Source organism: Chamaea fasciata, unplaced genomic scaffold (assembly GCF_029207755.1).
Source record: "Chamaea fasciata isolate MVZ Bird 193981 ecotype frontalis unplaced genomic scaffold, bChaFas1.0.hap1 SCAF_7, whole genome shotgun sequence".
NCBI lineage: Eukaryota > Metazoa > Chordata > Aves > Passeriformes > Sylviidae > Chamaea > Chamaea fasciata.
In genome coordinates, this window is record NW_027094092.1 from 13250051 (window position 1) to 13276598 (window position 26548).

At 37.0% G+C, this 26548-nt stretch overlaps 1 protein-coding gene across 5 annotated transcripts in view; it reads right to left on the minus strand.

Moving 5' to 3' along the window:
- The window catches only part of SOX6 (SRY-box transcription factor 6), a 368657-nt gene that overhangs the window by 314777 nt on the left and 27332 nt on the right, over nt 1-26548 (minus strand). For all 5 annotated transcript variants that reach the window (XM_066187620.1, XM_066187618.1, XM_066187619.1 and 2 more), the window contains exon 2: nt 3156-3226. The gene's annotated coding sequence lies outside the window, so the exon portion shown is untranslated. The remainder of the gene's footprint in view (nt 1-3155; nt 3227-26548) is intronic.

Sequence of the window (26548 nt, forward strand, 5' to 3'; positions counted from 1 at the left end):
ACACTGGTTTTTCACTGTAGAGCTCCAGACACTGAAGTTTCATCGGTTTTAACACCCTTCATTTCAGGTTTTATTTTTCTCACTCTGTCAGTGCTTTTCATATTATAGCCAAGTCACAATAAAATGTTTACACGGAAACTGAACTGCTAGTAACAAGACGCATCTAATTGCTGAATGTACGAGCAAAATTGTGTTTAAATGCTGTGTTATTAGATGAAATTTCTTTTGCCATTTATATCTTTAATTAACTATTGCAGTTTACTACTGGACAAGCCTACTTGAGAAGAACAATTAAATAAATTAAACCATGTTAAAACCACATTCTTGAAAAAAAGTAACCTTTAGTTAGAACAATTACTCTGTGGGCATAAAACAAAAGCACAAATGTCACATTTTCCATGAAATTTACTTTTGTATGAATCATCAATCCTGTTTTCCCCTGAACAAAACCAGCCAAATATGACAAAAAATTCCCAAAGTTGCCTGAACTGGATGATCCAAGTAATTACATGTTACAGCAGAATACACCTATGACAAAACTTTCAAAAATTTGAGGAAAAAGTTATTATAGCCCCTGGTTGAAATAGCTTTGGTATAGACCTATAGCAGCATTTAGCTGATCTTGCTGAATTTCCATATAAAAATATGCACAGTTTCAAAGATCAATCTTCCCAGCGCTGATCTGCACTCCTTCCCTTTGGAGTACAGATCAAACAAACACGCTCCAAAAACATGCCCAAATATTATAGCATAACATGAAAAAGGTATACACTTCTCATTAGCATTTTTAAAATACTGCTTAGAGTTTATTCTCAAAACTCCTTATACAAGCAAACTTCTTGTCTTCCACTCCAACCCCTGAAGCTCCCATCTCTTCCTTTGCTCAGGGACTATTTGCTCAGCCTCAGGCCCTCAATCCTGTGTCCATCAGCTTCCACGGTCAACTCACATGCATAAGTATTTGCAGAAATCAAGTCTTTAAATGGAAAGATACCTTAGGTCACAACCTGTCCTATTATTCTATTTTATCAGTCCCATTTGTGACATTGTACATAGCCCTGTTACAGAATAGTAAGAATCTGTATCTGCCTAACTCATGTACAGAATATTTGTAAGTATGGAGAGGTACAACAGAGATGATTTAAGAAGATCCAAACCTCTATTACTGTAGAAGCTGTACTTCAATGCTTTTCTCAGTATGTGAGGAAACACAGGGCTGAATCCATCAGTTGTACCTCCTACGTTTTATTTTATTTTCAGTTTATGTGAACTTAAGGTTAGCATATGTTTCTAGATATATGGTGCTAAACACAAAAATGAGTCGTTTAAGCAGAGAAGAACAGTCAGCACGGTGTTGGCTTCTGCAGATATTCACGTCACCGTGATTGAGGTCTGGGTTGCAGAGGCCAGGCTGTGGCTCATCATTTCATGCAGCCATCAACTCAGCTTTGTTGCTCAGGCTGCTGAGCCACATTCCCAGCTCCCATGGCCACAATATGTCAGGCATCTCAGCTGTACTAACAACTTTCCCTGCAACAGCCAGAGTGATCAAAACAGTCCATGCCTCTCATGGAAGGATTGACCTAAACACAAGGATCATTTCCAAAGTACTTTTTTACGTCACTTTTGTTTGCTGCAGCTCTTTGTTCTTGTCAGCCAAGAGGAGCAGGACTCAGACCAGCAGTACACAATATAATTACTAAAGCCTTTTTTATGTTTGCAATACTACATGAACATGAACTGAACAATACTTACAACTTCTCACCCAATTAGCTTCGTACACAAAAATTTCACCATGAAACTACCACTGAATTTATTCCATTGCTTTCCTTGGAAAGGGTGCTCTATTTTGAGGTATAAAGAGCTACTCCACTTTGTATAGATTAATACATTGCTATTTCCATTTATAAAAGACAAAAATTGAAGAAAGCAAACTGCTTAAAAAAAAAATAAGCAGTAGCAAAACCAGAAAGAATATAACAAATTCCTCACTCTCAGTTCAGGAATCACTTTATATTGCCTTCTCAGAACTATTTTTCAATGGTAATACTTGGTTTTAAACTGTTTATTTTATTTGATAATGTTTTCTTTTTCTCTGACTGAGAATGTTCATTAAAAAAATGCTGACCTGTAAATGAAGGAAAGTGCAAATAGAGTAGCAAAACCATGTGTGAAAATGAACATTTGTAAAGAGGAAGGGTTAGTACAAATTGAACACATTTCCATATTGAGAGGAGAACCAGCCATATTTTTCCCCCGATGAATGCAGTTTTGTGAACATCTTTTTCCACAAATGATTGAATAAATATTTATTCATAAAATATATTTGTGACTTAAGAGAACAAGCTGCACAGATTGGTTTCATTTATACTATATCATACATGAGGTACTGCAATAATTTATCTCATGCCAAGTCTAGGGCCCATTAGATTTTCCTTATTATACTTGACTAAAACTCAGGACCATCTAAAACAGCAATTCTGAAAGCTTTCTATTTGTTTCATGAACAACTATCTTCCTCCCGGATCCTCTCTTCCGGCTTTCCCTTTCTCAAAGCATTTCTGCTTAGGTGTAGTCCCATTTGAGGCATTTGAAGTTGGGCATACTCTGAAACATGTTCCTGAGCTGTGCCCTCAATGACCATGGTTTTGCTGAAACCATAAAGGCCAGATTTCTCCAAGGGATATAAAAATGTACCCCTAGTTCAGCAGATGCTGGTCATCCTAGTGTTTCCTCAATATCACCACACAGCATTCCCTCTAAAAGTCCTGTCTGTCTTGAGTCACAGCCCCAGTCCTTTTCCAGAAATTATTTTCATTGCAAAAACCTGATGCAGTGGTGTCGTTAGCAAGTGCCACCATTGATGAGTTACTGTAAGCTGCTCTCCCATTATTGTTATCATTATGAAAACCAAAATAATGCTTGAAATAATAATATTTACTGTTAACTCAGTATTTGTAGCTCCTCTGAATAGCAGAAGCATAAGTTGGTAGCAAAAAAATCTGGCAAAAGTTTAAAAGTAGTGAGGTCAAATTCTTGCCAAATGAACACGCTAAAACTGCAATACTATGGTGACATTTCAAAATTGCTTCCATTGCCCATGTCAAAAAAGTATTAGAAAGATGCACATAACAGGGAAAAGAATAAATACTTACAAATACACAAGAAAATCAGCCCCAGCTCCCAGAAATCACTGGTAAGTTGCTTTTGAATTCATGAAACTGACCTGAAAATATAAAAGGAAAAAAAGAGTTGAAACAAAAGAAAGTTCAGAACTGATAAATATTACTTTTTTACTATTATAAAAAAGTTATGATTTTTAACCATGAACCGAATAAAACAGAACACAAGACTGTTGTCACGCTTTCAGCCAAGTAATTTACACAGAATTTGTTTCCAGGAAGCCAATACCAAGAGAAACAATTATTTCATTGTTCTGCATCTCACACCATAGCAACCCAGTCCATTATGGCTTCTAAGAACTGTCATAAATGCAAGCATGGTTATCTTTTAATAAGGAAAATAGCTGTGAGGGGGTTTCTGGCTTGGGGATTTTCCTTTTTTGTGTTCTCAAGTGTTACAGAACATTTATTACTTTTTTTATTATTATTTAAGTAGTTTGTTAACAGCATTTTCCAGCTTACCTGGTGTAAATTATTGTTTAGGTCATTTAATTGGAACCCATCTAAGGCAAAATTTATACAAAGAAGAAAGACTAACGATTTTGTTCTCTTATGGTCTAGATCCCAGTTAGAAGCTTAGCCTAAGTACAATGCAGTCACTATAAGGCATGATTAAATCCAACATTCTTTTTCCTGCATACCCCTCAGTTCTAGTTGGAAAGGTAACAGATGCAACTCAAACCCACAGAGCTCGCCTTATAAAATTCTTTAACTAGCACAATGACTCACTTTATGCCTCTAAATATCCATGGTTTCCTCTCTCCAGAACCCCCATGCATTAGAAGGTAGTTCAGTAGTTTATTTTTATTGTTTGGTCTACATACAGCACATTTTTAGTTCTTAGGAAAACAAAGAAACTTTGTTGCACAGCCCTTGTTTTCTTTCCAAAATGTGAGGATGGATATGGGTAACATTAAACTGAAAATAGTAATGGAGCCTGGGCAACTAGTTTAGGTCAAAACCTTTTTGTTCTCTGGGAGCTATCTGATTAATTTGCAGTTCATAAAACAGTGGGTGTAAGCTCAGTTTAAAAACATGTAACTATATTTAAAGATGAAATTGTCATTTTTGTTAGCCCCCAGTAATCTTTAAGAAACACCTTCCCACAACATTTCTGTATCCTAAAGTGCACCAGTCAGCACTGCACAGTGCCTAGAGACAAGGAGAGAATACCAAACTTATCTTGATGCAGAATATCCTCCTTATTTCATACACCCACCCTGAAGTGCATATTATTCATTCCAACCAAGCCCTCCCCCATCCCGAAAGTACACATTTAATTGTGTCTTCTCTCCTGTAATACCAACAGAGAGTCAACAAATCTCATTTGCCCTATCAATGCAGTGTTGTTATTATATATTTTAAAAGCAAGTCTGAATCTCATTATCAACTGATTTATGCCATTAGTGTGCTTTGGAGCCACCAATTAAACAAGGACAGTGGTTCATAAGGTCACAGTTAATTAATCTGAAAGTATAAATACACTTTAATGCACACCACCTCATGTTGAGAATTTGGGAACAAAGCACCAAACCTTTATTCTGGGCAAGCAATTAGGGGGAAAGGTTAAACGTACAAAATTTCAAACTTGGCTTTAGCACTCTGGTAATCTACCAGGGAAAAAGTTCAGTTTGGTAAAAAATCCAGCAGAACACTATTTATGTGAAGCCTTAATCCTTACAGCAACAGTGCAAGTGAGGGAGAAGGCAGGACAGGGCTAAGTGTAGCCAGAGATCTCCAGCAAAAGAAGGCTTGTTGCCCAGATAACACCTCAGAACTGTGAATCAGCTGCAGGCTTATCCATTATGGAGCTGGGCAGGGTGGGGGAGAAAAGCCCAACCCTGAAGAGCCTGGACTCTTCAAAACAGACTCATCAGAGCTGAGGTGTCTGTTGCACTCAGCAGACTGTACCAAATTGACTTTTCCTTCAACTGCTTTCCCTTAGTAAATTTAATAACATAGCACAATCAAGGAAGGGTTCAGTAAAACCCATAGTCTCTCAACACAACCAGAGTGTAAGGAAAATGCTGGAAAATAGGCTAATCTACCAGAAACAGTTATTCACAATGACACTTCAAGTACGAGGTATCTAGAGTTTACATGGAAGAAAATACCTTTTTCTTACTGCCTGGACTCATTTTACCTTGCACAGTTCTCTGCTCAAAAGAAAGACAACATAGCTAACACGCAGACACACAAAAGTAAAACACATGACCTAATTAAATGAAGCAGTTGCTAACTACTTTTTCTCCTCTTACACCTGTATTCCTATGTTTTATAGCCTCCATCATTTTTATTATTTTTAGATGTTCAAGTACTTTTTTCCTAAACTGAAAATAAACCCCATTTTCTTAACTATGTAGAAAGCTTTCTGTCCATCAAATACTAACATCACAACACTAATTAAAAATTATTCTCTTATCTCAAACCATTTACGTTTTCAATATAGATGTCTTGAGTTGAACTCCAGGTGAACACACAGGTGAAGAGCTGTTGCATAAACATACACAAGGACAAAACTGTCTTCAAAGTATTCTGTAGTTCTAATTGGTACAAATCTCACCAGAAATTTCACTCAGATATTTTGCAGTTGAATTGCTTTCAAAACATTCTGAATTCCTGCAACTTCTGCATATTTAGAAGATTGCTACCACCTTTGTTAAAGACTTGCTCTCCCAATGCCACTATGAAAGGAGGGAAATAAAGCTTTAAGAGCAATTTATGCTCTGATTTCAGGCACCTTTGCTAAAGAGTGAGTAAAGGTAAACATTTCTCAGTGACCTGACTAGGAATAATACACAGCCATCCCACAATTTAAAAAGAATCCTTCAAAATAACTCAATTTTCAAAAAGCTAAGCTTTGGCTTGTCTTGCAAGCACATATTGACAACAACACCAAACATAAAACGGATTATGAACATCACTAAATGACAGTAGATCCCTGTTTACCCTATGAATTATGAACCAAAGAAAATTCCATAAAAAGCCAAATATCAGTTATAAAATAGCCATCTTTTCACCCAGTCATCTCTTAATAATTCCCACAGGTCTCAGCCTTCAAGAAAAAAAAATCATCAGTTTTGGAAAGCAGAAAAAAAATTACTAATTTTAAATAATCTTTAATTAAAATATTCTGATTCTTCTAAGACAGAGGCTCTACAGGCAGCCCGTATTTTCTGTGCGCAGTCACCAGTGAGCATGAAGGAAGCCTGGAAGCAAAAAATGGAAGCAGTCATTTAGTAAAAAGCATGGCATCATGTTATATCATTTGAGAATGTGGCCTATCATTGTGGGCTGCTGGGACTAAAATATGTATCATTTAAAAACTGTTAAAAAACTATTTTCAGAATTATAGCATGATGTGAAATGAGAAAAAGGAATAATACAGAAATGGAACTACACATTTAGGGCCTGAATCACATAGCAATTTCACACCCTTAAATGTGTAATATTTCACAATTAAAGTATCATTAATGACCTGTGTCTAGACACAATTACAAAAATGAAGGAGGCAGTAGGCTGATTGTAATGGAAACCTTTAAACCAGATTTCTAAAAATCTTCCTTAATTCAGGTAGAGGACACTTTTTCAAGATAGTTCAATGAAAAATGTTCTACTTACACACAAAATATTTCTCATACGTGATCATTTTGAAACAGGAAAGCAAACACAGTAATTAAACACTACGAGCAAATTCCTGCTACCTTCCCTTTGTTTCACTTCTGTTCAAATACTCAAGGATTGTTTTTTACTGCCTTTGCTGGCTTGTTCCTTGAAACCTTTACTCTTCTTAATTCTATGCGCAGCCAAAAAAAAAAAAATCCCCAAACCAATAAACAAAAAATCCAACCAAACCGAACAAACTACAACATTGTTTCCGTATCAATTTTCATTTTTAAATAGTCCCTCTGCAGTGATCTTCACTTGAATTTTTGCACTCCCTAGCAGAGATTGCAGTCAAGTGATCCATCAGAGAAGGACTCAGAGCACACCACCTGTTCCACACGTGGTCATTTTAAAACACACTTTTCATCACACTGAGGTAAAAACCAGACCACAGCTCATACAGTGTAAAAATTGGTCTCCAAAGCTCAGTACGCAGTTGCTGCTTTGGCTGCAGATTTTCTGCTCAACCTTCAGCAGAAGTTGCTTTGTGCGTCTTAGTTTCTTATACACAAAAAAGGAGCTAGTATTTCTTCCCTCTATAGCAGAGGTGCTATACAATTCCACACCCCAGAAGCTGTGATGTCACTATTACAGAAAGGAGGCTCAAAAGAAGCACCTAAAATAGGCTGCATCTCCACAGTTTTGCAGGGAGACATGAGCCCACTCTGCCTACACTTGGAGATGACTGGCCACAAACCCACTCTAATCCAGTTTAGTTCTGGTTAGCAGTCACGTAAACTACATGACTTCCAGTTTAGAGCAACCTCACATCTGCCTACAAAAAACATGTCAACAAACACATACAGCGATGGTGTTTCTGTAAACTGCCTCTCGAAAAAAGGAACCCCATAAACATCACCACTTTTGCCAAATTCCACAGACAGTGGTTGCCTGTCCTTCCCAATGTGTCACTCGGTAGTGGCACATTACCTGGCAGTGTAACATTACATAACTGGCTATAAAAGATCCTTATCATCTCTTCTCTAACAAATATAATTGTGTTATTGTGTAAATATCTTCAACAGGCAAATCGGGAAGGTTTCTCTGCTGTCAGTTTGCAGATCTATAAAGCATCCAATCATTATAGGATGTGAGCATAGAATACAAAATATATGTAGTGTCACTTCATAGCATCAGCTAAAGTCTACGAAGGATTTTCATGAAATAAAAGTATTGCATATCTCCAACAACTAATTTAAATGTATTATTATATCTACCACTAAAATTACACTTGAAAACACCAAAAACATCTAATCCACCATGCAGATTGAAGAAATACCTAAATATGCATTTATTCCTTCATATAAGAGGCAGGGTGCTGGCATTCCAGATCTGATAAGCTCTGTGTGCATACTTTCAAGCAGATAAGAACCACAAGACATACACCACGCTGCTTGGAACGCTGAAGGGAGAGGAGGAACTCCAGTTATAACTCATCGGCTGCAGACAGCAAAAGCCTCCTCTGTTGCCCGGGGAAAGGTGGTAAAGGCTGCTGGCTCCCTGCTCCCACATCAAGGGACTCAAATTTCCCTGGAGTTCCTGCACCAGCCCACTGCCACTCACACGGTGTGCTGGGACACAGAAACCACCTCTGAACTCTCGGTGAGCTGCACGGCGTTTTCACAGCCACAGGCTGGGGCGTTCCTCATCAATATGACTGGACTAAAGAAAACAGAGAAAGCTTTCACAACAGACCTCTTTCTGTAGCATTTACAAGTGCAGACCCACGTGCTGAAGGCACTACAAGGTAAATTCAGCCTTGAATGAAAAGTTACAGCACTACCAGCCCCAAGAAGTATGACTGGGGTTCCAAATGTAAGAAACCCTTGCAGCACATGATTCTGTTAGAAGGAGGTAACAAGCACAGAGAGAGCTTTACAGCTAATCCAAACTACGCTCCCAGAGCTACTCTCTACACCTGGAGAAGCTGTGGGCTGTAGAGGACATGGCTTGGAAGTGACACCCAGGGTCACTGTGCAGAGACTCACTTTTGTCACGCCCTTGTGGAAATCAACCACACAAAGACCAAAAGGGCTGCATTGGCATTGACCTGCATTATAATATTTGGCTTTTTTTTTTTCTCTTTCTCTTTCTCTGGGCCTCAAACATACTCTCACCATGTAGAATGATAGCTTTTTAATCTCTTCCTACAGGTGTACAAGGACTTGCAACAATAGCAGGGTCTCCTGGCACAATTGTAATACAGTCTCATAAGGCTTCTCTGGATGCAACTTTAACACAAAATAATAACATTTTTGTTCATTATATAATACTATCTTTATGCAACAATACACATGCCAGGAGCTGTTAGCTTACCACTTGGATGTAATTTTTCTTGCCAAATTGTACTAAAATTAACAATACCTTCAGTAGGTTTTGGCTCCCTTTATCTTTTGAATACATAATGTGTCAGGTTCCCTTCTCTTTCACATATGTAGACCTATGTTTAAAATAATTTTGCTGAAGAATTGGCTTACTATGTTTAAAAGCGGGTATGCTCTTTCAGCTCAGTCATACGACTGAAAACAACAGTATAAAAAGTCTAAAATATTATTCAAATTGTAGTTCACCATGCAGTTAAGTCTCTTTAATGAACTTCATGAGCTCTGGATTGGACTAAGCTGAAATTCAGCTACAAAAGAGAATGGAATTGAATTGACTTGTGATGCAAATCAACTGGTTTTACTTATTTATTTATTTATTTATTTATCCTCCATTTTTACATCTCTATTACCTCTATATATTTTATATATAACCGATGACCTCTTGTGAGAAAAAAGAAAAGGTCTTTCTGGTAATAAAAATAAAAATAAATTCCATAACTGTATTTTCCTTGCCTGACAAAACACCAAGAATTATATAGAGTTGAGAATATGTAGAGCTGAAACCTAAATAACTTGGGAGGCTTTTAGTCACTGAACATCCCTCAGTGCCTGATACTTTCGCACTCAGGCCACAGAAAGGGTTTAGGATACATCTTCATCAGGTTCTTTCACTGCACTTTGACTTAAACACCTACTCAACTGCACTTGTGCTACATTTACCAGATGCAAACTCCTTGGTACAATTTTTTTTATAGTGTAACACCTACATATGCATAGACAAGGCTTGGAATAGTAACAGGAAACTAAAGCCCTTGAGCAAAGATTTATTATATCTATATAGAGAGAGAGAGATATGGGGGGGGGGGTAATTCTGAAAGTCCAGTTTTACCATTTTACCACTATTTCCAAGAGTTAAAAATGGTAAGATAGCTGAAATGTTTAGCTGATATTTTAGAGATATCAACAATAATACTAGTGCGTGGGAACACATCACCACATTTAAAATTCCAGCACAATTATCCCATATAGCACGTGGATTTGATGATTCCCTGACAATCAGAGATTCAACCTGACCTGACTGTGGTGTACTTAAAAAAAAAAAAAAAGAGAGATTTCTGGTTTCAATTAAATTTAAAAAAAAGGACGAAAATAGAATAGAAAAAGGGAAAAGGAGGTAAGTCAGCTGCACACAAATTAAATTTTTTCTGACACATATATTTTGTAGTATTACAGTATAAGTGTGCCATTTTTTCACATTAAAATGGATATTAATCTAGACAAAATATTGGGGTTCTCTATTGGAGAGTCCCATCCAACTGAGGATAAGATTTTTCAAAGCTAGTTAAGTAGGACATAAAAATCAATTAGAAGGCCTTAAGAATGTCTGCCTTCAGGTCTACTTCCCTGGATTCCCTGAGGGACAAAACCTTCTTACTACATATCTCGGAGTTTTCTTTCCCTGAAACATAATAACTATAGCTAAAATCCCTTTTTTTAGTTAGTCATACACTAACTTCCCCTTCCAGCTCCCATTTTTGAAATTCATTTATCCTGACACTATAATCAGAGAAAAGGAAGTCCAGGTGTTCTAATTTTCATTTCATTCTAGAAAGATAAGTAAAGGAAATTTCTTTCTTCCAGGATCCATTCAGTTAGGATCCTACCTTACATGTGCATCCTCTGAGGGAAAACTGTTCCCAAGTGTGTGGCACATAGTGCCCCAGGAAGGATATTGCTTTGTATTCTGCCCAAAGGACTCTTCTATTTGTGACTATTTACAATTATCAGTTCCTAAAGATAATTAACTCTCACCTAATGGACAAATTGATCACACCAAAAAAATATGAATCACATTATCTCATCAAACCCTCAAAATAAAAACCTTTTGGCCTCCCTTCACTGGCTCCTAAAGGATGACTACTTCATTAGTTAAAAAGGCAAGAAAAAATTGTGTTAATTAAGGAAAGAGTACACCCTGAAACAGAAATTCGGCTTCAGTGGTAAAACTATCAGTTTGATAAGATTTCACCAGATGTAGCCCTATTTTCTTTGGATTTTTCACTTGTGACATCTCTGTCAGAATCTGAATTGAGATTTTGACAAATACTTATTGTCTATCATCTAAAGATTTGGATTTCCTATTTTTTTTTTCTGCAAAATTCACCTCTGCAAGATATTTTGAAGCCAGAACTGAAATATTTTCACCACAGACAGAAATTCTTGCAGGCAACTCTGCCCATCAAAAAAATGATATGATGACCCCTTTCTCCCATTTATTTTAAGCACAGTCCTGGGTATTAAAGTCAAAGAGGTTAAAATGCCAAAGCACTACTTTCTATCAGTCCAAAAAGATCAGATTTTTGTTCGTATCCTGGTTTTTGTACTGCTAATAGGAACCACATATTAGTAAACTCAGGGTCAAAGTTGTCCTGCACTTTAGGACAGAATGTCCCAAGCCACAGAATTAAAGGCAAGTTTGGGGGAAGGGTTGAGTTTCTCATGTGCTGAAAATTATTTAGATAGTCACAGCCTCCTTAGATAGTCATATAAAACCATATCTCCAGGCATTTGCCAGCATGGCTTGACATCTCTGAGCCCCAGGCTATCTGCACCTGCCCTCAGCAAGATACTGACAGGCAGCAATGAAAAGCTGATGGCTAGAGGGGTGGTTACCAGGTGCTTTGCATGTGGTATTTCAAAAATATAAATGGAATACTGATCTTACTAAAAAAAAAAAATAAAAATTAAGAAAAAGAATTTGCACTCAAGAAGTTGGCAAACCTAAAAGTTTCGCCAAATTAACTCATCAGCCTGACATGTCTCATTAAAAGATCTTATCATTGCTTTAACTAAACAAAAGAAAGGAAGGAAGAAAAGAAAAATATACAGAGAATAACTTCTATTTCTCTAAAAAGAAAGTCCTATAGGAAGTACTTCAAATGTGTTTCTGTCTTGCGCTATATGAAGCGGGTCCTGCTGTGGAATTTTAGGGTGGTGTTTTATCCCTTTTCTTTTTAACAAACACCAGAGTGAACATTAGAACAACATTCATCAGAAATCATTAGAGCACAAGTTGTAACAACTCCCTGGCACCCATGAAGTATGTAGGTTGTCTTCTTTTTTATTCTTTATTACTATTGTAAAATTTTCCAATTCTTCTATTTTACTTTGACTTGACACATTTTGCTTCTTTGAGCTAGAAATTTACCTCTTTCCAGGTGACCCTGCCCTGTTTTTCTGGCATTTGAACCCTTTGGAATGCGCTACAAAGTTAACCACTTATGTATAAGTTAACTCTTATAAGAAAAACTTCTGGGACATCAAGAAAAGAGAAAATGTTGAAATTCCACTTTCAAGAACCAGGATTGTGTTCTTAGAAGCGCTCTCTGACTTTTAATCCCTATTCTCTTCCTTATTCTGCTTTTTCTTCATTAAAGAAACTGTAAAGTGCTAGTTGGAGTTCCAATGGTCACATTTACACTTTCAGTTATTTCATTGCTGACTACTTCTTGATTCCAAATAACTTAATCCACTTTCTTTCCAACTAAGGGCATCAGGATGCAGGTTGTGTCCAAGATTCCATTGTTCTCATTGCTGTGTATATTGTCACAGAGAGACTGAAAAGTCTACAGTTCTCAGAGGACAGGAATTTCCAAAATATCAGCAGACACACTATTCACCGTGAATAAATATCGTCCCTCAAAGAAATATAGCAAACCCTAGGGACTCCTCTGAATTACAGGGAAGCATGGCTGTTTTGGGGTCACAGGGTTAAAACATCCTGTACTTGTTTTATCACAGAACGACAAATATTTTAATGGATCTTGGATTTTGCCTTTATTCTTCCATCCCAAAGAGGTAATGAACCTCTTAGAAATTACTAGAACTTGACTGAATCGTAATTACCTGGAAATTCACTGCAAAGTCAGAAATTACTATTGTTAATCACCACAAGAATCTATTTTGCACCTATTTAAAACTTCCTAAAGAAATTTTAAAGTACCTTACAAGAAGATAAATATTTGAAAATACTAGAGTTGGATGACATTTTCCTCTGCACAGAGTGCCAACATAAAGTTTGTGGAACTTTCAGGCCATAATTTGAAGACCTAGGAACACACATTTCTAATTCTGGTGCTATAGTAGGTGAAATAACAAGTAAGCTCCCTGAAAATCAGAGGATAAGATTCTACTTGAGGAGATCAGAAACAGCAGAATCCAAGTCTAAGCCATGTAGAGCTTTGCAAAGCTCAGTAAAAATACTATTAAAATATTTTAAAAGTTTTAAATTTAAAAAAATTACATTGCTTTCAAAAGTCAGACAAATCCTCTGCGAAACCATGCTGACTCTGGTTCTGAGATGAACTCATCACAAGTTGCTTAAGTGCACGTACAAAAATTGACAGACAATTATATAAAAAAATTTGCAAGGTGGCTCAATGCCAACAGGAGAGTCTCCCATCAATCATATATGATACTCCATTGATATCTCTCCCTACATGGAGAAGCAGCTGTGCTCTGTAGCAAGTCCAAACAATTTTTAAAACCTGACTCCTGCAGACAAAATAAGATGGTCTGAAAGCATAACCAGTTAGGCCCTTCTGGTTTTACTTGCTGTTATGTGGCAACATCAGTTGCAGGATTCTCACATTCTAGTGAATTGAAATTTTACAGCACTTCAAAGATCCAGTCTGATCCTACAGAAGCCAAAGTACTTGCATGGGGTGAGTGATGGCTGCATTTGGCCTCATTAGCTCAAATATGCCTCATTCAAGACATATTTCAACAAGCTAATCACACTGCAGTCAATGGTGAAACTTTCCATTATTTCAGTGACAATAACCACCAGAGTGTCAGGCAAGGGTAATAGTATTCCTGTGTAAAAACTGGAAGCAAATGCTACCATCACTAGGGTTTAGCAAACATATACAAAAGCCAAAAAAAAAAAAAAACAAACCCACACGGAGAACATTTCATTCAAATATATACAAAGCCCTCTGTGATTACAGCACACAAGTTACTGCTACGCTGTTACCAGCCTTGAATGGAAGGTATTAAAATTAAAAGCCTAATTTTAACACTACAGAAACAAATCAATCAACACTTTCAGCTTGAATGGACTCACTTTATGAAATCAAGCAACATTGCAGGAGTTAAAAAGTGTGCTATGTGATCTGCTATTTAATCTTTTCGTTTCTTTGCTCTACATGTGGCCTGTCCAAATTCCTCCAATAGGAAAATTTTCTAAAAGAACAGACCACTCTTGAACCATTTCAGACTAGAAGTGGAAAATAAACAACACTGCTATACACCTGAACCCAAAATGTAGAATATATTGATATTGTAGGAGAATTACACATTAGCAGCACACCATGAAAACTGGGCATGCTGGGAAAATATCAAACTATTCAAACAAAAACAGTATTATTCATAACATAGTTTTTCCACTTTGGAAACATAACTTGGCACCTTCTCTATTAGACCCAAGTATTCTGAGCTTCAGATACTCCTACAGAGAAGCTAAGTGGGTTTTATTCAGCTGCATGCAAAGAAATATAGAGTTATTTCTTTTCTGTCTCTGAAAATAACTTGTCCACTCTAATAAAAAGTATGCTGCTAGAGAGGTTGATAATTAAGCTTTTGGAGTTTGCCATCCATTAAAACTTGATGATCCCACCCAAAGCGCTTCATCATCAGAACCATCTGGTGCTCTTTCTGCACAATTACCAAAACACAGAACATATTTTGACTTGGCACTTGCATTTGGTAGACACTTTAGTCATTTTATAAGCAACAAGGCAGCATCTTGCCAAAACACGGCCTCAAAAGGAAATTTCAACACACCAGATTATGACTTCTATCCTAGGAAGTTCCACCAGGGTGGAAAGAAGGAATGTCTCCACCTTTGGCTAATGTCCTCACCTTCACAAGCAAGACACCTCTTACCAAACTCATTTCTCTGCATTACCTCTATATATTGATTATTCAAAGCATTGTCTAGGCTATTAGGGGTAAATTGAACAGATTTCCAAACTGGTAAAGTTTGAAAATCACTTTCTTTGAAGATTCTTGGCTCTGAAATCAAACTAACGATCCACCAGAAATCAAATGACTAGAAGTAAAAGGAAGCCAAAGGCTTCTGAAGAACTCTATCAAGAATATTTCACATTATACTCTCCTTCCACATTTTTTTTTCAGTGTCTGCACATACTGCAATAGTATGAGCACAGCTCATGTAGGAAAGCCTGAAAAACAATGGGAGAACTAGGGAACGTGGACAAATCTTGAATGATACTAGACTTCTTATTTGGCTCTAAGTTTCCAAGATTTTCTACAAAAAAGAAAACATGATGAGAACATGGAACATACTTCCAAAAGCATTAAAAGAGCCTTTTGCAGATTGCCTTTAATTGACTTGTTTTAGTCATCTCTGCCAGAAAAATTTGTATCAAAAGCTGAACATTTCTATGCAGTAATGATGTTATTCTCAGCTTTCTCCGGACAGCATCGATAGCATGAAAAACAAAAATCAGAGAACTCAATATTGAAGTGATTCTCAAATCTAAACATTTCAGTTACTCTTCCTAATTCTGAGGATAGGTCTACATTTAATGTGTCTCACCTACAAGCATCCCATAAGCAAGAACACAAAATGATGCAAAGCTATTGGAACATGTACTCTAATGTATTTACTTTATATATTATCCCTGGTGAAAATAAATGTTTCTTTCAAAGACTTCGGTTTATTGACCATACAAGTTATTAACCTGGTTGGCATCAAGTTGGGTCAACTGCTCCCCAAGTAGTGAAAATATATGAAAAAAAACCAAGAAAATATACATTTTTAAATACTGCAGCATAGAAATACATCCCAAATGCCAACTACAAGTTCCAGAGCAAACAAATAAGTGTTGCACTGCATATGGCATGTAAAACCAGAAAAATATATATGCTAGAAAACACAGGATTTCAAATCCAGTGGTCATGCCAGAACACGGATTTGCACCCATCAAAGTTTTCACACGTATAAATTGGGAAATAGAAAGTAAGATATAGAAATAGAAAGAAATAGAAATAACAGATAAAAAGTGGATAATTGACAGGTAAAAAAAAAAGGATAAAAAATTGAATAATTGTACACATAGAGAATTGAAAAAAAAAATATGAGAAAGGTAGTAAGAAAATTCCATAAGAAATTTGGACTAAAAATAAAGAAGCTATTATTGCAAGTAACATTGAGAGGATAGCCCCTCAACAAAGCAACATTCTGAAGAAACAAGTTCCAAGAAATTATCATAGCAATATGAAAAAAAGAAGAGATGTATAAAATATGTAATCACACAAAAATATATCTGCGCAAGATTCAAGTGAGAAATTAGAAACAGTCAATTTGGTGAAGAGATCGATGGGTGCACCAGCAATCTGAGGCATCACAATCGCATTCATCCTTATTAGACAAGCCATCAGACAGGCAAAACGTAATATATGAGCAAGTAAATAAACATTTGACTACATAGAGTGTCATCCTCATTGGGTGACACTCCAAAGAGTCTATATCTCCCTCTTGGCAAAAACAAACTGCACATTACATCCTTATTTTTATACAGGATCTCAGAGCAGATTTACTAACATCAGAGATTTTAAAAAAACAAATATAGCTTATTTATTTCTCACAGCTTTTTTTTCCCTTTTAATTTTATCACAGCCAACAATATTATAACAAGTAGCAAATTGCCATAAATTCATAGGCCTGTATTTTTTGAGTGCCAGCATGACTTTCTTAAGTCTCTACTAACACATGAAAAGATCAAAAGTATTTACTCCCAGGAAGACTACTGAGATTACTGCTACCTTACAAAAGCATTATGGGGTATCCCTGTTATTCCAACTTTTTCATCACAGTGACGTGTAACAGTCACTATGTGGTGATAACAATACACCAGCCCCAAAAGGATCAATCCAATCAAAATGCATAATAATTGAGAGAGAAATCATTCAACTTACACCTTAGAATCTTGAACAACTGCTACAACATCAGAAAAACTCTGCAGGGGAAAGATGCTGGTGCTTTCAGGCCAGTGGAATTAATATTTTGGTTTAAATTTCACAGCATCTAGAAAAGGCCAAACCCAATAGAGCAGATTCACTAATGTGTTACTTCAGTTTTATTATTTCTCAGAAACAGTGGAACCTCATTTACTTTGACACACAGTAATTAGACATAGAGTCTACATTAAAAAATAGACAACCTAATAAATCCATCTCACTTTAAAAGTAAAAAAATATGTATACGATAGGTCCTTACTTTACCCATTCTAATAAAATTAGCAGTTTACCATTCATAAAAGTGAGATATTCTGGCATATTTTTGAAGCAAATTCTGTAAAAACAATGACATGAGATAGTAGTAAACCTAATTTCCTTGAACGTATCAAGACTGAGTTTCCAGCCTTAAAAAATGGACATTTTGCTTTTTCGCTAAGCTCATCATGAGCCCAGTGCATGGTTGTTCCAACAATTATGTTCTAATGCAACTGAGAAGCTGGTGGATATAAACAGAGCAAGATATCTCATCTGGCCCTATTCTTGCCTACCCAGGGAGGAACAAGACCAGCAGAGATTTCCCAAGTCCTTTCCATGCACAAATATATTCATTTCTGTATGTTTTGGCCTTCAAAACTGTGAATCAGAAACCAGGATCAGACCAGAAATAACTGCAGTCTGCTTTTCACAGAAACACAGTTTTCTTGTTATGCCTTGCTATAGTTATCTATCTTGTAATGTTATTCTTGTCACATCCTAAAAATCTGCATCACTTTTTTTTTTTCTTTTTTTTTTTTTCCTTTCACTTTGGGTTGAATTCTGCCTTCAGCTGCAAACCAGGAGTCCCCACAGAAGCCACAGTGGTTGCTCACTGATGTACCAGGAAAAACACAACTTGCACTTCCAGTTAATTATCTCCTATGTATTAACAGGCTTTTATAGGAATATAATACACACAGTTTATGCCATGATTTAAGAATTAAAAACTAATCACATGTAAAATTGGGCCATTCAAGAAATAACTGCCAAGCAAGTTGGAATTAGAGCTGTATATGAACCATTCGATGCTTGCACTTGCACCAGTGAACTGGAAAACTCAGTAAGCCAGCAAGGCTTAGGTAGAGAAGCTGACACTCCAGCAGCAGCAACAATCCCCTCTCCTTTAAACAATTAAAACAATCCTGCCATTTAATGACAAAGAACAGGGAAGAAGGAAAAAAAAATTAAGGATAAGGAAAGAAATACTTAACGGTATAACCAGCAAGGATCAATTTTTTTCAGGGTCTGGTCAAAAATTATTCCACACTGTTTAATTCTGAAAGCAAGTTCCTCCTTGTCCTTGTTCCTCCTAATAATTAATTACAATACAAAATTATATGGGACAAAAAACCACCTTTTTTAAACCATAAAAATATATTTTAAAAGCGCAGAAATTTGCCAGTAAAAATATATTTATTCTATTCTAATATGTGTCTCTCAACTTCCTCTGTACTTATTAGCAAGCACTTTCATCACTGTCTGGCTGAAAAACGTCTGTACCGAACAAACAATGCCATTTTTCACTGAACTCAGTGGTGATATTTTCCTGGAATTTAGAACTGCAAGTCAGTCACATGACAAATTAATTTAAAATATCATCAATTGATCCATATATGATCAGGTTACAGCCAGGCATATTAGTCTTAGCAAATTATTGTGTTGCTCATACTCTGGCATCAGCAGTCTTTATTTTTTTAGCTACTTGGCTGCCAGTTAGAATGAAATTTTCATTGGTTCTTTTGATGAACAGCAGAAATAAAAACTGAGCTATATCATCTATGACAGGCCAACTGCTTTTGGGGCTATTATTTTAGTTAACAGACAGTATAACTTCAAATTATAAAACATGTTTCTACGCATATATTTACATTCACAGCTAGCCAGATGCACACAGAATACTCCTGAATTGAGAGATATTCAAGAGAAATGAGAGCATAACTGTTTACCTTCCTTCAACTTTTAAAATCCTATGGGAATCTATAAATTTGGGGGTGAGGGTGGGGGTATCTAAAGAGGGATTGTCCTTTTTTTTTTTTTTCTCCTTTTCATTAACAGAAATTCTGCCACACCAATATGCTTTTGGCCAGACTACAGCATACCAATACCTTTGGCTTTCAGGTACTCTTTCTAATGCAGAACAAATACGACAGGACGAACAGAAGTCTGTTCCTGTGAAACGGTGGAAGACAATGTAGAGAAACGGGGACATGGGGAATCCTGAATATGCAGAAGGAAAAGATATCCAAGTCTTTCAAGGAATAGAAAGCTGAAATCAAATTACACATAACCAAACTGCAGCAGCTATTTAAGGGTACTTAAAATGAATCTGCTCTTAAAGTAGTTACTAATTTTGTAAGACTCCATCTTGAGATGACCCTGATTTTTCTAAAGATGGTGCCAAAAACTGGTTCAACAGAGTCTCAAGTTCAACTCTAAAAACAAAAGCACACGCAGCTGCTTTTACATTGAAAATGTTGACATTTCATAGCTTGTGAGCTGCTGGAAATATACTGAACAAATTCCTTGAACTTTAAAGCTAGGTAATAGGTATAAGGAACAATCAACCACTATCAAATGAATTCAAGCAATTTTAACGTAGCTTTAAAGAGAGAAAAATGTACTCTCTTATAAAAGGAGAAAAAAAGCCCATATAACCGACACTAAAAATAAACTCGGTTATGTAATAAGCCCAAGAAATAACAACGTATAGTAGCATATTTGGCCTGCTTTAGGCCCACAGCAAAAGTTTTCATCCTCTAAAAAATGAATGGAAATTCACACATTCAGGCAAAGATAACATCTATTCTATATATCTTTTCACAGATGCAGATATATGGAATACAGCATCTAAATATCTGTTTAATTATGGAGGAGAGAGCAAAGGGTACTTAACAAATCGGAGAGATCGAAATCTTATTGAAAGACCCTGTTCTTAGTGGAAATCTGGAGTAGCCAGATGCTGCTGCATAAATGGATTAGCTGTTTGTGTATGCTACACGTTGGGGATGGTCTGGCAGAGTAACAGGGCTGGTAGGGCCACAGCCCTGATGAGAGGCCATCACTGAGGACCTGTAGCCTTGGTAGCTAGCAAAGCCATAGAGCTGCTGTTTAGGCTGCAAGAGACATTGAGACACACCACAGTCCATCCTTTGATCCTGTTCTTGCCAGGAACACCATGGAAATTCATTTGTACAGTTCCTGGCAAGCCTACTCTTATTTGTAAAGCAAATCCGTACCAGCGTTGCTGCTGGGAAGAGTTGGAATTATGTGCAGGGGAAGAATTTGACTTTCCATCCTAAATTGCACTCAACTGTGACTTGTGCCAGTGAGGTGCCTGAACAAATTGCTCACCAAACCAAGCTGAGACAGCAAGTCAGTCACCTCACCCCTACGCAAACAGATGAGAGTCACCCACACATGTGGAAGATGCTCCAGAACTCCAAGTTAATAGTTTCACAAGGCACCTCTGGTTCCATCTAGCATTACCTAAAGCTGTACCACAGTTGTCTTTTAATGCCTAATTTGAATGACATCTGAAACCTCCTTAATTTACACAGCACATCATGAGTACTCAAATAACCAGGAAAAAAAGTATTTTCACAGTAAAAGACCACGAATATCAAGCCAGGTGATACCTGAAATCAAAACACTGACGCTTACTCTTTCAGTGCCAATAAAATGAAAGATAAAATTGTTGATAGCAGTCAAACACAAAGTGCTTTATTTTCAAATTTAAAGTATGCAAGACTTCTCTTGCAAGTAGAACTTGTGAATATTGCCACATAAAAACTGCAAGTAGAACACTTGTGAATTATGAAGGTCCTTCCTTTTTAAACAAATTTAGAAAATGCAATCATCCTTCACAGGTGAGATATTCTGTTTATTCTATGGAGAATCATTTCAGTCTAAATTAAACTCTTCAAATGGTTTTGATGATTGCAATAAGGACACAACAGGGAAAAGATCTGGGAAGAGAATAACACGTGTTAGATGAATGGCTGACAGAAATATTTCTAGTATATGAAAACCACTGGTGTTTTTTTAACCAAATAACAGTATTATTTTTTCAAAGCAGAAAAACTAATCCTGCTTATCCGTCCTAAATAAAAATGCCAATCTGCACTCTCCTCTTGAATTATCTCCAAATTATACTGAGCATATCAAAGAAAAATTAAACATATATGTATTTCCAGCATTCAAAAAATCCCACCAGTGGTACAAAGATATGTTTCAGACAGCAGTGTCAGAAAAGCCTGCCCATTCACCATGTAAAAATAAGGCCTTTTTGGGAGTCTTGACCTTAAGCTACCAGACACAAGGCAGAGTGAAAATGGCTTCTTTGCTAACAATCTAAGACATATGTCCTCTTACAGAATGCTTAGAACTTATGCAGTTCAGAATCTAAATCAGATTTTCATAAGATAAGTAGTGACAAAAAGCAAAGATGTTAAAAACACAATATATGGCATTCTCTATGCATTCTGACCTTAACCTCAAACCTCACAAACAGAAAGAACATAACCAAATAGATACCCAAAAAAACTTGTGGAAAGAATTGTTTCATATATTCCTCTCCTCCAGGTTGTCTTTACACTCATACTCATTTAACAGTGTGATTAAGAACAGTACTGCCAGCAGACATGGAAAATTCTAATATGAAGTCACAAAACTACAGCATTAGCAAAACACAGGTGCAAGACAACCTAGTACATGTTTGAGGGCTTTTTTGTAGTATATGACATGCTTGCCAGTTCATGACTTTAATTATCTCAACAGCAAATGTTTTTATAAAAGAAATCTCAAAAGAATAACCAGGAATACTGAAATCCAAGTGACTTAAAAGCTGTGTGAGACATCCTAAAATCTGTTTTTTCAACCTATATAACTTGATCATCCTGCTGCTAGCACTCTTATTTCCAAGGAATGCTCAGTGATCCTTTACTCATTGCTCAAGGTGAACTGTAATAAAGCTCTGTCTGTCAAGTGCCTACTGCAAGAGTCATTTGTCTTCCTTAAGGACATTTGCCTTCTGTAGCAATGCACCTCCTAGAGGCTTCTTGTACGCACCAAGCAGTCAACAAACGGATTCAAGAAGAAGGAGAAGGCCAAGAGAGGCTCATTTCACCTCCCTGGAGGATGTTTCCATGGAGACTCTTTACAAAAGAGCCAACGCAACTCCAGACTGCACCATTTGCAGTTTTAGGCTCCTCTGCAATGAAAAAGCCTCACTGAAACCAAATTGTTCCTGCTATTGGAGTTGCACCAGGCACACTGACAGAGACCAGGTTCAGACACACACAGTTTCTGCATGGCCACGATCAGTCTGCTGCTGGTCCCAAGAACTTTGCCAGGTTTATGGACAAGATTTGAGGTGTAATGTACAGTGCGGTCCCCGCCGTCTTCATTGCAGTAGAATTAAGGGGAATGCAAGATATGAGCCTGCGGGCAGACTCAGAGCAGAAGAGCTGAACTGCAGCTTTAGTTTAGACCCTTAAGACAAGAGAAGGAACTGAGGAAAAGGACCAGGGGTGTTGCTCTTGCTAGTGGGTCACTTTGGGATGTGGAGATTTTGGAAGACAGGGAGTCCAACCTCCATAAGGGTCACAGGTATAAAGTTACCATTGTACATAATTAGGCAATAAGAAGCTTATTACGTGCCCTCGTAATCAAGGGCTTGTTCCAAAGCCTCTTTAAGTCAATAGGAATCTTTCTGTTGACTTCAAAGGGGCTTTTGATCAAGCCCTGCCTACTTAGTAGGATACCTCTCTCCCTATGTCATAACTTAGCATTTGCCATCAGGAGGGACTCAAACTGACAGGCTTGTGGCACAACTTAAAGGTGCTGCTGAGAGGACACTTTCATTTAAAGACATTTGACCCCCTTGTGTAACTTCAGCCAACTGCTGATCTTCAGTACCTGGGATATTTACTGGGTAACAAGAGAAAAAAAAACATTGATTTGAGGGAAAGGATAGCACTGAGGGATCTCCTGTGTCCGCTGGGTCTAATTTTTCTTGATGTATGTACAGCCACAAGAATATTGCCACAGAGACTATTGCCACGAATGTGCACACACATCTCTTAATCCAAACAAAAGAAACAGAGGAATCACCAAGTTCCCACTAATACACATAATACATTATTCACATCCTTCCCTCACCATTAGGCAGTAGCACATAATAATCATTTATACAGTTCCATATTTCTACATACATATTAATTTTGAAAATGCATACTGTGTGGCCACACTGTAACTTGTCACTGACAGACGTTGTGGAAATCCCCCTTATTTCATGGATCATTGATCCAATGTGTAAATCCCTCTTAGCTTGCAAGCCATTGACCAGATAAACCATAAGGGCTCCAAAGGGAAAGAGCCTTTCTGGTCTGTCGAGCAAATTCAGCAGTAGCACACGTACTTCAAACCCACATGCGAAAACCTCTTTGAAATCAGGGTCCTGATCCTGCAAATCCTTATCCCATTACCTAGAAGTCATCCCAATGAAACCCTGATACATTTATCATGGACTCCTAGAAAAACAACACCACACTACTCAGGTTAAACATTTGTATCCAGAATCAAGACCCAAATATAATCAGAAAAACAATGTCTAGAATAAATCAGCCCTTTAAGGAAAATCTTTAAGGTTTTCCACTCAAAATAAATAAATACTATGCACTACATGAGACAGGGGAAAAATGTAATTTTTAAATTAAAAAGTGGGAAAAGTTGCATCTATATATGACTGACTTTTTAAATTTATGTACTCCCGCAACTTTCAAAAGACCTAATTGGAATTTCCCACGATCTTTGATACTATTAAAAATCACATATTTTAAGCCAGTTCTGCAGATTTACAGCTACAATTCAGCAGCAGAATGACTTTGAAAACATATCTGCTAGTAACACGGACAATGCTCTTACAATAATATTTTGCCTTTAAAGCAGTTTGTTGGATAACCCATATTTTTCTTAATTTCAGTTCTGAGGCAAATACAAATTCAAAGTACAGAAACACGAATGTTGTTTTCTGTGGTGCTGGCACACTGCTATTTTCCAGATCACCCTAACATGAGGTAACTATTATCGATTGTGAAAGCACAACAGGTGGGTCACATGAAAGGTCACATTAGTTTTGTTCACAGGGCCAAACAGAAGGTTTTCATTATCCTTAATAAAAACAGAAGCAAGTAATAAAATATATCATTGCAATAACATATCTCTCCATTCATATGCAATAACCTCATACATTAGATCCTACCATTTCAAAATACTGTTGTTGGCTCCAGCAGCATGATTATTTTTGCGGTTGCTACTTAAAAAAATAATATTATAAATCATTGTTTGACTCGCAAATTTCCACACTGTGCTTTTGAACTGCTTTTTGAAATGTTTTTCTGGACAAAACTCCTCAAAAGCATGAGCTCGCTTAGAAATATTAAGTACCTTAAGTGGTCAATAAGGCAGCAAAGATTTTTTGTAATTCCTGTCATTAGTGTAACAGCAAATCATGGTTTCTAGAAGTAGCCAGGCACCTTGTTCAAATTCTGATGGTAAGTTATAGTAGAATCATAACTCAGGCGTGGTGTAAAAAAGTCAGAAGATATTAGATCTTTTCACAAGAGTCTTCACGACAAATGGATTGGTCAGCTCTGTTATGCTTGTGACACACACTGATGTACACAAACACATCAGTGAACCATCCTGGACAGCAAAGGTTCACAGCTCAAAGTCAACATAACATATTGCTGCACCTACTGAAAACGGATTTCATTTTTGTCACTTAGATATCTCACGTGGATATCATCCATCTTAAATATATTTCAGTACAAATTCTAGAAGGCCTGCATTTAAAACATCAGTTAGTCACATTTAGCATCCATATCAGAGAAAATGGTTTACGTTTTCTGTTTATAGATACATTTTTAACCTAAATTTCACTTTTATTTCTTTTTAAATGATGCCTAAATATTTCTAGGCTGAATACTAATCAGCACACCGGCATTTTTCTCCTGCTTTTTCCCAATTTTACTATTCTCCGACACCTATTTTTGCTGCTGTGTGTCCCTACCACATGATCAGTATAACTGGATATTACATAAAATCAAAACCAAAAATATAAAATAATTTGAATTTACCTAAAACATTATTTCCCAAAATAACCTGGGATATAAGGCAGCAGTATTAACAGTCCAGTGCCTCCCCGCTGATACTGCAGCAACAAAGAGACGGCCTGCTCCCAAAAGCAGCAACTTGTTATCAGAGAGCAACATGTGTTATTGAAAACAGCAAATGTATGGAACAATGTATGGATATCTGCACACGGAAAATATCCCTGGGAGAATGACTTTAGAGTCTGGTTCCAAAAAAGTGAGCTGCTTATCAGTCTGTCACCCAACTGTAGAAAGCTCATCCTGGGGCATGTTGTGTCTGCGGAGCACCCGGCATTCCGGCAGCGCAGGGCCTCCCTCCCCACAGCCCCCCAGTCCTACCAGTTGGAGAACAATGCCTTTCTTTTCAGAGCCACACCTGCTGCCACTTCTGACCAACTATTCCGTCACGTGCTTCCTCAAGAGGTTTTCAAAATCATTCTCACGATTCGAAAGTACGGAGCCACAACTTCACGCTATTTCACGCCTTTCCTCCTCCCCCATCGCAGCTTGATGTGCTAATATTAAAAATCCTAGAACATAAATCAGTAAGTATATTTCCATGTCGGGTGAGGCAAGGGTGCAGAGCATCTCAAGCATTTTAGGTCAGAGGAAAAAGTCTCCTCAGTTACCATCTATCTGATACAGACACGCTGTGTGGTATTCTTCAGTTTACAGGCTATGCCAAAACCTTTCTCTTTTAAAAGTAGTGGCAGGTAAATAATTTAGATGTGAAAAAAAAATGCATCTTGAAAGCATAGTTGGTCCAAAAAGAATGTGTTTTATTATCTTTCTGCTTAAGCTGAAAATTCCAAGGAGTTACTGGAATTATTCCAATCAATTTAGATAGCCAATTTTATATTTCATTTTTGCTTGCATTTCTGTGTGCAACACAGTTTTCAAAAAGGAATATAATTCAAAATAAAACAAAAAACTCCTCTGATTGTATCTCTGAATTTTGGAAAAAATTAGTACTTTTTGACAAATCATCTAATGCCAAAACTGATAAAGTTTGGCTACCTCCCTAATCGTAGGAAATTGTGCAGCTAACGAAAGCTAATCTAAAACTTGCTATGTAGCAGACTTTATGTAACAAAAGCTTAACGTAAAAAAAAAAAAAACTTGGAGAAAAATTTTCAACATC